Source organism: Myotis yumanensis, unplaced genomic scaffold (genome assembly GCF_028538775.1).
Source record: "Myotis yumanensis isolate MYYU_CA2020_CCGP unplaced genomic scaffold, mMyoYum1.0.hap1 SCAF_3, whole genome shotgun sequence".
NCBI classification, from domain to species: Eukaryota; Metazoa; Chordata; class Mammalia; order Chiroptera; family Vespertilionidae; genus Myotis; species Myotis yumanensis.
Window position 1 is genome coordinate 184,260,270 of NW_027223754.1, and position 13,752 is coordinate 184,274,021.

The window sequence follows — 13,752 nt, forward strand, 5'->3', positions numbered from 1 at the left end:
CCTGTTGATCCCCTGCAACCCGCCCCACCCAAGCCCTGCACAGAGCCATTTGCCGGATAGCCTCAGGCAAAGGCTAGATTAGCACCTCTCCAGAGGACAGAAGTTCTCCCACGGCAGACACAGCTGATTCTCACAGCCAGTTGGCCTGGTGGTCAAATCCCTCTAGTATTAACTACAACAATCAAGGCTTAACTAGAACAAGACTGCGCACAAAGACCACTAGGGGGTGCACCGAGAAAGTATAAAAAATGCGGAGACAAAAAAACATGACAGAAATGGAGGATATAGAGCTAAAAAACGCAATTTTGAGGGCTTTCAATAATGTGCTAGAAGCTGCCGATAAACTTGATGAGAGCCTCAAGAAAACTAATGAGACCCTCGATGTTGTGATAAAGAACCAACTAGAAATTAAGCATTCACTGACTGAAATAAAGAATATTATACAGACACCCAACAGCAGACCTGAGGAGCGCAAGAATCAAGTCAAAGATTTGAAATGCGAAGAAGCAAAAAACACCCAACCGGAAAAGCAAAAGGAAAAAAGAATCCGAAAATACGAAGATAGTGTAAGGAGCCTCTGGGACAGCTTCAAGCACACTAATATCAGAATTATAGGGGTGCCAGAGATGAGAGACAGCAAGATATTGAAAACCTATTTGAAGAAATAATGACAGAAAACTTCCCCCACCTGGTGAAAGAAATGAACTTACAGGTCCAAGAAGCGCAGAGAACCCCAAACAAAAGGAGTCCAAAGAGGACCACACCAAGACACATCATCATTAAAATGCCAAGAGCAAAAGACAAAGAGAGACTCTTAAAAGCAGCAAGAGAAAGAAAGTCAATTACCTACAAGGGAGTACCCATACGACTGTCAGCTGATTTCTCAACAGAAACGTTGCAGGCCAGAAGGGAATGGCAAGAAATATTCAAAGTGATGAATACCAAGAACCTACAACCAAGATTACTTTATCCAGCAAAGCTATCATTCAGAATTGAAGGTCAGATAAAGAGCTTCACAGATAAGGAAAAGCTAAAGGAATTCATCACCACTAAACCAGTATTATACGAAATGCTGAAAGGTATCTACCTTAACTCCTTATTGCCAAACAACCATGAGCTCCCAAATTCGTCAGAATTATTCCACCGAGGTGGAGGCTGCGGTCACCCACCTGGCCAGCCTGCATCTGGGGCCTCCCGCACCTACCTCTCTCTAGGCTTCTATTTCAGCCTGGATGATGTGGCTCTGGAAGGTGTGGATGAGTTGGTGGAGAAGAAGCGTGAGGGTGAGCTTCTCTTAAAGTTACAAAACCAGCGCAGCAGCCCATTTCTCTTCCAGGACGTGCTGAGGCCTCCCAGGATGAGTGGGCAAAACTCAGGGCCATGGAAGGCACCTTGGCCTTGGAGAGGAGCCTAAACTAAGGGAGCTGCAGGCCCTGGATTCTGCCCGCCCAGAGCTTCATCCTGTGACTCCTGCAGGACCACTTCCGGGGTGAGGAGGTGAAACTCATCAAGAAGATGGGCGACATCTGACTCACCTCCGCAGGCTGGCCAGCCCCCAGGCTGGGCTGGGCATCTCTTCCAAAGGATCACCCTCAAGCAGGACTAGGAGCCTTTGGAGCCCAGAGGCCTTTGAGGGCCCCCTCTGCATTCCCTGGTGTCTGACTTTACCTGAGCCTCTTCGGGAAACTACTAGCCATTCTTTTGACCACCCTGAAGCCCTCTCCCAGGCATTGGACCAAATGAAACAATAAAGTTTTTGCAGAAAAAAAAAAAAAGCACTCAATAAACTTTTGGCTTGCAAATTTCTGTCTTACAGTTTGCTCTCTGGGAAACCTGACTTGCAACCATAATGGAAATAAATTTCAGACAAAACTGCATTTTAAGCTTTTTAGTTATAAATTAATGTTATTTTAGCTCGTCACATAATTCTGCTAACTTGTCTTTTAATCATCCCTAATTAACTTATTATCAAACATCCCCAAAGAAAGTTCAAAAACTTTTCCTTCATTTTTCAAGATTCTACAGCCTACTCATACTACCTTTAGTCTCAATAAATAATCTCACTTTACTGAAATCAAAGCTAAACATTATTTTTCTTAACCTCCTTTCTCTCACTTCTAAATTTCTTAGTGTGCTTACATGTACTTTTTTCTTTTCTTCTTTCTCAGATAATAAAGTATCTCTTTCCATACCAAGGTTAAATCTTACTACTTAGTTCTTTACCCTATGGTTTCCTGAACAAAACAATATTTCATCCCAGTATTTAATCTCTCCATCTGAAAGTTTCCTTCCTTTGGGTTTATTAATATCCAAAACGTTATTCCATCAAGTCTTTAATCTCTCCATACAGAAGTTTCTTTCCTTTTAGTCTATAAATACTATTACTTATTTAAAAACAAAAAACGAAATCTTGAGGAATATTTTTACAAGGTCGAAAAATGTATAATTACTGTATCTACTCCATTTTGAGTCCATGCATCAATAATCTATAATCTGTATTCTATCCACAACACTACTATGATGCCCCTCTGAAAAGTCACCACTGACTTCCTAAGTCAGATCCAATGACTTACCCTAGTCCTTTCTTTCTCAACCATTGTACAGTATTTTACATCATTTGGCCTTGTCTTATTCTTAAAATTCTTTTCTTATTACATTTACCAAGAAGCTGTACCACCCAGGTTCTCAATCAAACTCTTTTTATTTTATTGTTTAAAGTATTACAAATAGTACATATGTCTCATCTTTTTCCCCATTGACCTTCCCCCCGGCCTCCCCTACCCCTGGCACATGCCCTCACTCCCCTACCCCCAGTGTCTTGCGTCCATTGGTTATGCTTATATGCATGCATACAAGTCCTTCGGTTGATCTCTTACCTCCCCTCCCCAACCCTCCCTAGCCTTCCTGCTGTAATTTGACAGTCTGTTCGAAGCTTCTATGTCTCTGGATCTATTTTTGTTCATCAGTTTATAGTGTTCTTTATTATCCATAAATGAGTGAGATCATGTGGTATTTATCTTTCACTGACTGGCTTATTTCACTTAGCATAATGCTCTCCAGATCCATCCATGCTGTTGCAAATGGTAAGAATTCCTTCTTTTTTATAGCAGCACTAGAGGCCCAGTGCACAAAAATTTGTGCACTCAGGGCAGGGGGGTACCCTCCACCCGGCCTGTGCCCTCTCGCAGTCTGGGATCCCTGGGGGATGACCACCTGCTGGCTTAGGCCTGCTCCCCGGAGGATTGGGCCTAAGATGGCAGTCAGACATTCCTCTGGCAGTCCGGCAGACCTCGGGGGATGTCCACTTGCCAGCAGGGAGCAGACCTAAGCTGCAGTCAGACATCCTCAGCGCTGCTGAGGAGGCAGGAGAGGCTCCCACCACCACCGCTGTGCTGGCAGCCATTAGCCTGGCTTGTGGCTGAGCAGAGCTCCCCTATGTGGGAGCGCACTGACCACCAGAGGGCAGCTCCTGCATTGAGCGTCTGCCCCCTGGTGGTCAGTGTGTGTCATAGTAACCAGTCATTCTCAGTCTTTCTGCTGTTAGGGTCAGTTTGCATATTACCCTTTTACTATATAGGATAGAGGCCTGGTGCATGGGTGGGAGCCGGCTGGTTTGCCCTGAAGGGTGTGCCGGATCAGGGTGGGGGTCCCGCTTGGGTGCCTGGCCAGCCTGGGTGAGGGGCTGATGGCTGTTTGCAGCTGGTCACACCCCCTTCAGGGTGGGGGTCCCCACTGGGGTGCCTGGCCAGTCTGGGTGAGGGGCTGAGGGCCATTTTCAGGCTGGCCAGCGACTGAAGCTCCCAGCCTCCCTTTTTTTCTCTTTTTTTTTATTCTGGGATTTATTTACCTTCTATAATTGAAACTTTGTTGCCGTCACTGGCGCTCCCAGCTCTGAGACCCCAGCTGGTTGAAAGCAGGTATCTGGGGTTTGTTTGGCTTCTATAATTGAAACATTGTTGCTTTCAGAGCTCAGAGCCGGGCCGCGGCAGGCGGGGAACCTTGGCTTCCTCCATCACTGGAGCAAGCAAACCTTATGTTCGCTTCAGCTGCATGGCTGCCGGCCGCCATCTTTGTTGGCAGTTAATTTGCATATCGCCCTGATTAGCCAATGGGAAGCGTAGCGAAGGTACGGTTAATTACCCTTTTTGTCTTTTATTAGATAGGATAGTATTCCATTGAGTAGATGTACCACAGTTTTCTAACCCACTCATCTGCTGATGAGCATTTAGGCTGTTTTCAAATCTTAGCTATTGTAAATTGTGCTGCTGTGAACATAGGGGTGCATATATCCTTTGTGATTGGTGTTTCTGTTTTCTTGGGATATATTCCTATAGAATTACTGGGTCAAATGGCAGTTCCATTTTTAATTTTTTAAAGAAATGCCATAGTGTTTTCCACAGTGGCTGCACCAGTCTGCATTCCCACCAGCAGTGCACAAGTGTTCCTTTTTCTCCACATCCTCTCCAGCACTTGTCATTTGTTGATTTGTTGATGATAGCCATTCTGACTGGTGTGAGGTGGTACCTTATTGTTGTTTTGATTTGCATCTCTCAGATGATTAGTGACTTTGAGCATGTTTTCATATGTCTCTTGGCTTTCTGAATATCCTATTTAGAAAAGTGTCTATTTAGGTCCACATCAGTTCCTATAAGCACTCCAAAAGTTCTGTTCTTGATTCTTGTCTCTTCCAACTCTAATATTCCTCTCTTTTAATGATCTCTTTTTTTCCCATCTTGAACTATAAAAAAAAATATTATTCTCAAGATGAAATCACCAAATTAACACTTTCTCTTGGGCTCTAAATCCAAGTTTTTACCATGAAACAATATATTAATTATTAATTTCAAAATAACTACATTTTAGTATGTTGTGAATATTTCTATTGCCAGTTTACTATGCACTTATGCTAAATGTATGTTGAATATAATCAATATATTTTCAAGATTTATTGAGATAATAACAAATATTTTATCCTTTGACTATCAGAGAATCTAATATGGTAGTATATTACATTCCCTGACAGTCAACTATTTTTATGTTCCTGAAATAAATCCTCCTTTAAAATGTGCTTTTTTAAGCACACTGCTTAATAAGATTTTGTTCAAGATTCCTAAATTAATATGCACAAATGAGATGGACCCACAAGTTTTATTAACTATCTTCATTGGGTTTTAAATTAGGGTTATTCTTTTCCTATGCTCTGGAAATTTTTATAGAACATGAAAAGTAACAGTTTCATAACAGTTCCAAGTACTTGCCCATGAAATTCTGAGTTCTGAGTCTAGAAATTATTTTTTAAGATAGTATTTAATAACATTACATTTCTTCCATGGTTTCTCATCTATTCACTTTTTTTTTCTTTCTTCCAAGTCAATTTTATTTATTTATTTTTACCCCCACCCCCAACCCGCCCCCCATATCCTCATCAACCTCCTCCTACCCCACTTTCCCTTTGGTAATTATCATATCTCCATGTCAATTTTACTTAGATAAAATGCAAAAACATCTTTTAAAATACATGATTGAGCTAACAAGACCAGAAGAAAGAAATTATAAGAGGCAAAATTTGCATGAAGTTGGATGATCGAGCTAGAACGTTCCCAAGTGGCCTAGAAATTGGATATTAAGGGGACTCACACACAAAGGAAAGAACTCAAAGCCTGGATTCTTTATAAAATAGAGAATCAAAACAAGAAAATCCTAAATAAGGCTAAGTGACTGAGTAGGGGAAAGTATTACAGGAGGGTACATTAGGTATGCTACTATTGCCTTGGCTATGGGAGAAGAGAGATAGAAATCATAATTCTAATCATAGGCCTTCCCTTGTGTAGATTCAAGAAGGGAATTTATATTACCTCTGTCACTGGAAAAACTCGAAACAAAAATTAAGTTTAAAGTAGTCCTAGGCCACTGTGCCCCCCTCTCATTTGGCAAAAGCAAGCACATGTTATTTCTGGAGAAACACATGTAAATCCACATTTCAATTTCCATATCTAAAATTTCAAGATTAGGAGCTCAACAATGAAAATGATCAAAGAAAAGGAGGAACATGCAATTATAAATAAAATATATCAGTAATTACACTAAATGTAAATGGAATGAGCTATTCTTTTAAAAGATAAAATCAACCATTTGCTATTGTAGATGTATGAACGTCCAAACCTGTAGAGAATTTTTATGAGTTTATTTTAGCCAAACTGACAAAACATGCCAGAGAGCAAGATCTCAAATGCTCCCAAGAATGATAATTTTGCAGCTTCTTTTATGCATTTGAAATTAAGAAGGAAACGTACATGGAGGTGAGAGATAGCATGGTGGGGTTGGAGTTCAGAAGAGTTAACATAATCCTTAATATTAGAGCCCTTTAAGGACAATACCTTGAGGCCATATACTGATAGACTATCTGCTTTCTGGGAATATTCACAGAACGATCACTTGAATGGACATCACAGCTTTCAATAGATAAATTATCTATTTAAATGTTTATAAAACAGTTCTCTCTTTTGCTGCTAATAAATGAAAACACTATATCTTCTATATAAAATTCATTAAGGAATGTCATTCATAGAAAGATTCAACTAAGTAAATATGAAACTTATCCCACTGTGACCTAAATTGGGTTGTTCTCTGAGAAAATATACTTTTATTTTTGTTCTGAGCTCATCTCTGTAGAAAAAGATTGAATATCATTAAGAAAACCAGCTCTGTTCTCCCCATTAGAGTCCCAGAGGAATATGACTATGTGAACTGTCTAGGGCACAAGGTGGGAGAGAGAAAGACCACTCATGCTGTCAGAGAGAGGGAGAGAAAGAAAAAGAGAGAGAATTCCTGTAGCATCCCTTCCACTTGAGATTGACCATAGTTAATTCTTTTTAACACATAGGGAAAATATCACAGCATTATTCATTATTTTACTAGACACCCAGCAAAGGTCATGTCCTAATCCAAGATTCATCTGCTGAAAATCACAGCTAAATTCTCTCAAGCCTTTTTTAAGCAATCCCACTGAAATAATTGTCCTCTCTTCTGAAAATATAAATTCCTCATCTGCCTCTTGCATCATAGATTCTTCCAGACAATCTAGCTAAACTTCTCTGTGTAGGAAACCCCACTGCAGAAACAATAGGCCATCCATACTCTCATTGAATAGCCTCAAATGATGGAAAACTCAATATTACTTCCTGCGGTAATCTGTGTTTTATAGGGGCAGCTCTGTAGGAGATTTTCCTTGTATTGCTCACAGAGAGCCTGGTAATGTTTGCTTCGTGTCGCATGGGTTATTAGACGTGTTCACCTCCACGGGAGTAATCATTAACATCTCCCTCATTCCATTTACCCCGGCACCTTCTACATGCTCTCATACTCTGTAGAACCCTGATCTTCAGTCATTAAAAACACATACAGCAAAAAAATGATGGCATAGGCATTTACTAGTAAGATTATAAAATTTTTTATCATCTATAATGTATTTTCTGTTAGTCATTTTCAAGCCATCTGTACATTGGTTTTGATACCATTGTAATTTAACTAGTTATGAGTAACAGCAAAGGAACAAAGGAAGGCCATATAGTATAGGCATGCCATTTGTGCAGCTTTGCCAGGAAGCTGCAGTTTAACACACCCCAGAAAGCCCCTGGTCTATTCCCCACCCCCCCCAGATGGCTGGGGGAAGAGACTGAACAGAGGAAGAATAGACGCAAGCCCAGTAAAGTCTGGGTGACATAGGGAAGGTACCTGCTTGTCAGTCACCCCTGGGAACACATCATTGGCTAGAGTAGGTGTGGCCACTGCAAGCACAGGAAGATTTGAGATATTTAATCTTCTAAACAAAGGAGCTTGCTCTCTTGCTCTTGTTCTCTTGGCACTCCTGCCTTTGTGCTCCTGATTTCTCAGCGTCTCTCACACTCCTGCTCTCCTGAGTTGGCCACATGGTCCACAGCCATGTGGTCCCCACACACAATGGATTAATGGACTGCACCTAGCCTGATGCTCTACTGGACCCAACTCCACCATGGAAGGGAAACTGTGAGTCCTGGCTCTGCATTTTTTTTTTCAGAGAGGAAGAAGAGGGAGAGAGAGAGAGAAACATCAATGATGAGAGAGAATCATTGACCAGCCGCCTCCTGCATGCCCCACACTGGGAATCTCGAGCCTGCAACCTAGGCATGTGCCCCAACCAGGAATCGAACCGTGACCTCCTGGATCATAGGTCAACGCTCAACTACTGAGCCATGCCAGTCGAGCTGGCTCTGCTTTTAGCTCTGCTGAATCCCCAGATGCACATCTTCCAGGACTGGATTAAAGAAAATGGGACTTTCTACCTGGCACTGACCTGTCATTGGATGCTACCCCCAGGAAGGGATCATCAACCTGCAAGGTGGCTTTTCTTCAGCTGAGAGCTTAATAAGTTCCTCGGTCCTAAAGAGGTTCTAGGCACACCTCACGATATCCAGTTCACCTTCTTTCACAGGAAAATAAGATGGAAAGAGTTAAGTCAGAGCATTTCTCAGTAGAGAACCAGCAGTTTTTAAATTGCCAAAAAGAACATGTTATTGTCTCTCACTTCCTCCCATTTCAAGCACTGGATATTTATGGAATGATTCATCACTAAAAGCAGCATGAATTTCTCTGTGGAATTATTTCTAATGCCTTAAATGGCACTTTTACAGCCTCTTTGTGTTTATAGTTTTGATCAATAGAATAAACTGCCTTCAAACTGGTCATTTAAGAGATCTTGTCATTAATACATGTATTTCCCCCTTAATAATATTTCTTTGGAAAGAGAAATGAGAATTCCTGAGTTTTATGACAATCACACACTATAGCCCTTTCTGAGAGGGTTGTAATGAATAATCATTACAATTTCTCTGGAGCCAGGAAATGGCCCCTTTTCCTGACTTCCCTGATTCAATAGGAATATTAGACAAGTAGAAGATGTGAGATCATATCTTGGCACCTCCAAACCAGATGGGGAGGGGAGGTCCCTTCAGATGTCTAACCAGCTATAAGATGGGGCTGTAGATCAAATGCTAAATGCCACATTTAGAGTCAGATACCCTGAGCCTGAATTCTGCCACTGCCGCTCTCAGCTTCTGATATTGAACATTTCACTGAGTCTGTTTGCTTGACTAACAAAATAGGGGTGGCATTACCTCCATCGAAAGTGTCATAGTAATGACACAGAAGGATATAACTTCAGGACTCTGTACACACATGAAAGTCATCACCCCTGTCATGAAGTCCTTCATCATATTATTTCTCTGCACTATCTTCATAACCAGCACATAGGAGCTTGAGACATGCCCTAGCCGGTTGCTCAGTGAGTAGAGCATCAGCCTGCCGACTGAAGGGTCCCAGGTTCGATTCTGGTCAAGGGCACGTGCCTGGGTTGCAGGCTTGATTCCTAGTAGGAGGCTTGCAGGAGGCAATCAATCAATGATTCTCTCTCATCATTGATGTTTCTATCTTTCCCTCTCCCTTCCTCTCTGAAATCAATAAAAATATATTTTTTTAAAAAAGAACTTGAGACAGGCATTTTCTTTTTTGTTTGTTTGTTTTGTTGCTTAAAGTATTACAAAGAGTATTACATGTCTTCGATTTTCTTAAATCTCTGATTTAGACACATCACAAATCTTGCATATGGTAAAACTGCCACTTACTATGTGCCATGTACTGTGGGAAGCACTTCATATGTATTACTTCATTCAATTATTCAAAGAACTCTACAAAGTGGATTCTTGTATTATTTCCATTTTACAAATGAAGAAACTGAAGCTTAGAGAGATGTGAGACATACAATGAGTAAAAGCAAAGCCTTTACATCCCACCCCTCTGCTCCCTTTCTCATTATTTGTTTGTATGTTCTTTTTTAGTATTACTCAAAAGTTTATTGAGCATTTAGGTCTTTTTAAAAAAATTTTATTGAATTTATGGGGGTGACTTTGGTTAATAAAATTACATAGGTTTCAGTTATCCTATCTAATAAAAGACAAAAAGGGTAATTGGCCATACCTTTGCTACTCTTCCCATTGGCTAATCAGCAAGATATGCAAATTAACCGCCAACAAAGATGGTGGCCCGCAGCCACGCAGCTGAAACGAGCAGGAGGCTTGCTTGCTCCAGTGATGGAGGAAGCCAAGGTTCCCCGCCTGCCGCGGCCCGGCTCTGAGCTCTGAAAGCAACAAAGTTTCAATTATAGAAGCTAAACAAATCCCAGATAACTGCTTTCAGCAGGCCGCTCTCAACTCCAGTGACAGCAACAAAGTTCCAATTATAGAAGGTAAATAAATCCCAGAATTAAAAAAAAAAAAAAAAAAAAAAGAGAAGCTGGGAAGTGGACATCCTCTGAGGGCTGCCTGGCTGCCAGAGGGATGTCTGATTGCCAGCTTAGGCCCAATCCCCCGGGGAGCAGGCCTAAGCCAGCAGGTGGTCATCCCCCAGGGGTCCCAGACTGCGAGAGGGCACAGGCCGGGCTGAGGGAACGCCCCCCCCCCCCCAGAGTGCACAAATTTTTGTGCACCGGGCCTCTAGTACATTCTATAATACAACACCTGCATATTGTATGTTTACCACCTAAAGTCAAGTCTTCTTCTGTCACCATTTATCCACCCTTCACCCTCTTCTCTCTCTCTTCACCCCCTTTTTCTCTGATAATCACCATACTGTTGTCTGTGTCTATGAGTTTTTTCTGGGTTTTGATGGGGTTTTTTGCTTAATTTCTTACCTTTTTCACCCAGACCTGCCAACCTCCCTCCCCTCTAACAGCTGTCAGTCTGTTTTCTGTATTTATGACTCTGTTTCTATTTTGTTTGTTTATTTTGTTCACTAGATTCTACCTGTAAGTGAGATCATATGGTATTTGTCTTTCTCTGACTGGCTTATTTCACTTAGCATAATACTCTCCAGGTTCATCCAAGCTATTGCAAAAGGTAAGATCTCCTCTTTTATGACTCAGTAGTATTCTATTGTGTGAATGTACCACAGTTATTTTATCCACTCATCTACTGATGGGAACTTGGGCTGCTTCCAAAACTTGGCTATTGCAAATAATTCTGCTATGAACATAAGGGTGCATACTAGTGTATTCTTTCGAATTAGTGTTCTGGGTTTCTTTGGCTATATTCCCAGAAGTGGAATTGCTGGATCATAATGCAATTCCATTTTTAACTCTTTGAGGTAACTTCATACTGCTTTTTACAGTGGCTGCACAATCTGCATTGCCACCAACAGTGCATAAAGGTTCTCTTTTCTCCACATCCTCGCCAACACTCATTGTTCTTTGACTTATTGATGATAGCCATTCTGACAAATGTGTGGTGATATCTCATTGTGGTTTTAATTTGCACTTCTCTGATGATTAGTGGCATTGAGCATCTTTTCACATGTCTATTGGGGATCCTGGACCTGGGCAATGCAAAAAAAGGGCAATAAAACAATAAAAGGTATAAGATAAAATATCTGAGTTTTTGAAAGGAAAAAATGGAACTGTAAATCTTTCATTATTGGTCGATAACATGATAGTGTGTGCAGAGAATCCAAAAGATTACAGACAACTATTGGAATTTAACAAAATCCTTAAATACAAAGTCAATATACAAAAATCAATTGTAGTTATATATGCTGGAGTCAAACAAATAAAATTAAAATTTTAAAGTAGCATTTGAAGAAGCATCAATTACTTAAAAATGAATTCACTGAGTGCTGCGCAATATTAAAAAAATTTAAAAATATCAGAAGAGATATGTCATATTCATATATTGGAAGATTCAATGTTGTAAAAATGGCAAATTCTCTAAAATTGATCTGTAGATTCAAAAAAGTCCCAATCAAAATCCCAGCTGGTGATTTTTTAAGAAACTTGACAGACTGATTCAAATATTCAAAGAATCCACTTGATTTGTGACTAATTTAAGACACAATGAATTAGAAAAAGGATGGCTTTTCGTCGATGTTGCTGAGCCACTGTATATACATACATGAAATATTTGAATCCTAATTCTCTACTTATACCATATGTAAATATAAGTTCCAGATGTATTGTAGATCTAACTGTGGAAGCTAAAATGTTAGTGCCTCTAAAAGAAATCATAGAATATTTTTATGATCTTTGAATTAAAAAAAAAAGACTTATTAAACAGAATACAGAAAGCCCTGACCGTAAGTGTAACAAAATTGATAAACTATAGTATGTGGAAATTAAGAATGTCTATTCACCAAAGACATCATTAAGAAGTGAAAAGTAAGGCCCCATGGTGGAAGAAGTTGTTCGCAGTACATCTTACTGACAAAAGGCTCATATCATATTCCGAATCAAGAGAACTTTCAAAGTCAATAAGAAAAAGAGAGACAATCCAATAGAAAAACTGGGCAAAAAATTTGAACAAGCACTTTGCAAAAGAGGATATCTGAAGAGTCGATAAACATATCTAAAGGTGCTCAACTTCTTTCGTTGAAACACAAATTAAAACCACTATGAGATACTACTATCACCTGCCATTATGACTAGAAATAAAAATGAATGAGAATACCAAGTATTGGCAATGATGAGAAGCAAGTGGAACAGAACTCACATAAAACCACTTTGGAAAAACTAGTCAGCAGTTTCCACTAAAGATGATTACCATATGCCCCAGAAGTTCCACTGCGAGGTGTGTACAAAAAGAAATGTTCCCTACAAGACACTCACAGGAATACTCATAGTAGCATTGTTAGTATTATGGACTTTCATACAACAGAATACTATAGAGAACTGAGAATGTACAAGGTATTGTTACATACAACAACAGAGATAAATCTCATAAGCAATGTTCCGCTAATAACAGAGACAGAGAAAGTACATTCTGAATGATTACATTAATATAAATTTCAGAAGCAGGCAAAACTCCTCAATAGCTTAGAAGTCAGGTGGTGGTTACATTTGGGACTGTTGTGCCTAGAGGAGGTCTATGATTTCCTGGTAATAGTCTATTTCAGGGTCTGGGTACAACTGCCTTCACTTTGTGGAAATTAACTGAGCTCTGCATTATGGTCTGTGAACTTTTATACTTCAATAAAACATTTATTTTTTAAATATATTTTATTTTTTTACAGAGAGGAAGGGAGAGAGATAGAGAGTTAGAAACATCGATGAGAGAGAAACATTGATCAGCTGCCTCCTGCACACCCCCTACTGGGAATGTGCTCTTAACCAAGGTACATGCCCTTGACCAGAATCGACCCTGGGACCCTCAGTCTGCAGGCCGGCGCTCTATCCATTGAGCCAAACCGGTCAGGGCAAAACATTTATTTTTTAAAATTCCCAAAGCACTCCACAAGATAGAAGCATTCATTTTTCTTTGCCCACAACAAATGAGGAATCTCAAGAACTTCTAGCTCAGATATGAAGCCAACTAAACCATTGCCCATTCACAAACGACAGAGGTCCCAGGCTACAATTTTCCTAAGGCTGATTTATTTGCAAGATTCAACTGCCCCATTTATGAGTATTTTTCCCATTCTTTCTGGCTTTTCTCTTTTGCCATCCTCTTAAATTTGTGTTTTGTTTGTGCTTTCCTTACATGGCTCTGATGTTGATCAGATCAGACTTTGTTGAACCTCAAAAATTCATTTTCCATTTTTTTATTGCATTGGTAGCCGTGACACAATTGCAGAAAGGCAATTTGCCATCCAAATCTACCAAGAAAACAGAAAAACTAATTATATAGGTGCAGCTAACCCATCTGTATTCTTTTAAAAGTGTAGCATGGTTTACTC

The 13,752-nt window shown here is 40.2% G+C and overlaps 1 pseudogene; it reads left to right on the plus strand.

Moving 5' to 3' along the window:
- The first annotated feature begins 1,112 nt into the window (after positions 1–1,112).
- LOC139005627 (ferritin light chain pseudogene) lies at positions 1,113–1,606 on the plus strand (annotated as a pseudogene).
- The last annotated feature ends 12,146 nt before the right edge of the window (positions 1,607–13,752 follow it).